At 33.2% G+C, this 3,155-nt stretch overlaps 1 protein-coding gene across 1 annotated transcript in view; it reads left to right on the top strand.

The window, feature by feature from the left end:
- Nucleotides 1-295: 295 nt before the first annotated feature.
- The window catches only part of LOC106460299 (diuretic hormone receptor-like), a 75,072-nt gene continuing 72,212 nt past the window's right edge, over nt 296-3,155 (top strand). The window contains exon 1 of the mRNA XM_013919993.2: nt 296-405. The gene's annotated coding sequence lies outside the window, so the exon portion shown is untranslated. The remainder of the gene's footprint in view (nt 406-3,155) is intronic.

Below are 3,155 nucleotides of genomic sequence, written 5' to 3'. Positions count from 1 at the left end.
ATTATTAAACGACATTTATCGTGAATATTTGCTTTGTAACCAAGAGGGGAAAGTCACAGACAACAGTAAGAAAATAAAAATACAGGAACATAAATAACTCAGTTTACATTTCATACTAAGGAGAAATAGATACTTTATTCAAAAGGTTATGAACAAAAGAAAAAATTACATAAGAAAACAATGTATATTACGTTTTGTTGAGAATACCACTGCATGTGTATATTGAACTAAAAATAATAGTCGCTAGAGGGCACAGTCACTGCAGTGAGTTGTAACGGCCTCGGTTAAATTATTTAGTGCATGCTGAGGACGTAAAGACGTCAGACGTTAAAACGAAGCGTTCGCAGATCTGTCAAACCCATGACGTCCCAGGAACAATAGTTCATCGCCAATTGAAGAATCTGAGTAAGTTTATTATCGAATAGTTTAATTCATAAATATTACTTATTAAACTTAAACGTACAAATACAATATACAGTTAAACTAAGCATCAAGGATAAAAACCTTAAAAAAAGCAAACCCTGATATCGTGGAATGTTGATTTAAACTATGTGTCGAAAGAACATCCGGGTGTGATAAGCAGTTACTAGTGAAAAGATTAATACTTCCGATCAACTATGGAAGAAAAATGTTTTATTTCATTTTGTACAGCATTCAACTGTTCACAAGAGAATTTTATCGGTAGAAATCACTTTACACGTATTTTGTTTTCACTCTACATTTTTAAAGCTTTTTCTGGTGGGAAGCAAAAAGTTTAAAACTTTTTGTTTATTTGTTTAGAATTAAGCACAAAGCTACACAATGGGCTATCTGTGCTCTGCCCACCACGGGTATCGAGTCATACCACTATGGCGCTGGGAGGCAATTTCAGTTATAAGTGCGAAATCTGAGATAAATCATATATAAATATGTGTGGAATTTTGTGTGTTTTCCTATCACAGATTCTCTTACTTACAACATATAGTGCGTTCCTGCAAGATTTGTCCGTAAAAAACTCTGAGAGTATACATATATACTTTCGTTACTTACACAGCTCAACAAATCTTTCTGACTGATTTCTCCATTTTCAGCTTTGCGAGACCTCTATAATAATAACATAATCCGTTTCAGACTATTGCATTGCATTGTGTTACCTATAATGCAAAAACAGTCAAACATATTACTTTTACATTTTTACAATTATGGAATATTTCAGAGGGTATATACAATTTTTTTTTCGGAAATTACTTTTCGCTTACCTGTGTTTTTAAAAGTGAACCTTTTTGACTCTTTATGTTGATATATTTGGAGAACCAGACCTAAACGTCGACCCATACTGTTTATTCTTTTTAATTTAATTTCAATATTTGCATATTTGTTTGTTTGTTTTGAATTTCGTGCAAAGCCGTCCCTAATTTAGCAGTGTAAGACTAGAGGGAAGGCAGCTAGTCATCACCACCCACCGCCAACTCTTGGGCTACTCTTTTTACCAACGAATAGTGGGATTGTCCGTCACATTATAACGCCCCCACGGCTGAAAGGGCGAGCATGTTTGGTGGGATGGGGATGCGAACCCGCGATCCGCAGATTGCGAGTCGAGCGTCCTAACCACCTGGCCATGCCGGGCCGTATATTTGCATATAAGCATGTTTAAATTAAACGCCACGAAGTGGGCTGATGGTTCGACTTCGACACTATTTTGAAGTATATTTAAATTTACTGAAAGCGAGAGATGAAGAGAAGATATATACTCTTCCATAGCTTAAAGATACGAGTATTTTTATAGCCGAGTATATGGATGAGACATAGATGTCACCAATGACATTCTGGTTCTTTGAATATCATATTTGTTCATTCTACTCTGTTGCTTTCACGCGTTCTAAATGTTTACAGTAATTTTTATTATTCATTAAAATATGAAGGTAATCGAAAAAATCTAATATTTTGTGTGTGTGTGTTTGAAAATACATCACAAGTACTTGTAACTAGTTCGCACGATCAAACAAAAGCTTTCATGTCGTATTTTTTAAGGTATCAATTTTGCAGAGCACGATACAATAGTAATGACTAAAGCAGTAGTGGTGGCGATAGCACAATATACATATATCAGTTAGTGTACGGTGGCCATAGCAAAATATATATCCTTTAATGCTTGATGGTCATAGTAAAATATATGTACATCAATCAGTAAATGGTGGCCATAATACAATATATTTATATATATGTATATATAAATTAATCACAGAATGGTGTCCATAACACAATATATATATATCAATGCATGATGGCCATAGTAATATATATATATATATATATACATATATATCACGGCACAATATATATTTCTGTGAGTACATTATGGCTATATCAGATGGAACGCATATCTCAATCAGTGCATGGTGGCTTTAGAAGAACATATATATATATTTCACTTTAATCACGTGAGAATTAGAGTCGATGAAAGATGACATTGAAACTATTGAATAGCAGTAGCAGACTACGTAATGATTCTTTAATAGTTTGAGATAGTACAAACATCTGTTTTCACAGACGAACCGTATATACACATTACAATGAAAGTTAATTATACTTCGCTTGGAAGTCACAATATTGTATTTTTGAGATTTTAACAGTTTCTGTAAGAAAGTATACCAAGAAAATGACTATTGTAATAAAGAACAACGTGTGGGACAGTTCTGTGAAGACAGAGCGCTTGTGTACTACAGCCCCCATGTTTACATATTAACCACCCGTATAGAAGTGAACAAAAATAAAAACAAACCTTGTAGTAACAGTCTTGGTTGTTCTAAACACTTCGAAATTGTTGATGAAGATTCACTAAGATTCATCAGAAACCTAGAAGAATATACTTATTGAATGAAGATTCAAGATTAACAAAGCATCTTAAGAGCATTAGCCTTAACTAGTAACAAGGAGTTTGTTGTAAATAACAAAATGTCGAATGAGTACTTGTCTTAGTTATGATGTCTTTACCACTATCTCTAAACGAGATAATCATTTAGTAAAAACACAATTCACTAAACTTGTTTTAAAATATTTCAGCTAGTTGAGTCTTATCGTATCAGTTTTGAAATGTTGTTGTTGTTGCTTTTTAAATGACATTTTGCATTTCTTTTTTTATGATTTTCCTTACTGAGAACTTTCTAAAAATGTAT

The sequence above is a fragment of the Limulus polyphemus genome, unplaced genomic scaffold (assembly GCF_000517525.1).
Source record: "Limulus polyphemus unplaced genomic scaffold, Limulus_polyphemus-2.1.2 Scaffold745, whole genome shotgun sequence".
Lineage (NCBI taxonomy): Eukaryota > Metazoa > Arthropoda > Merostomata > Xiphosura > Limulidae > Limulus > Limulus polyphemus.
This window is presented reverse-complemented; position numbering and strand designations above follow the sequence as displayed.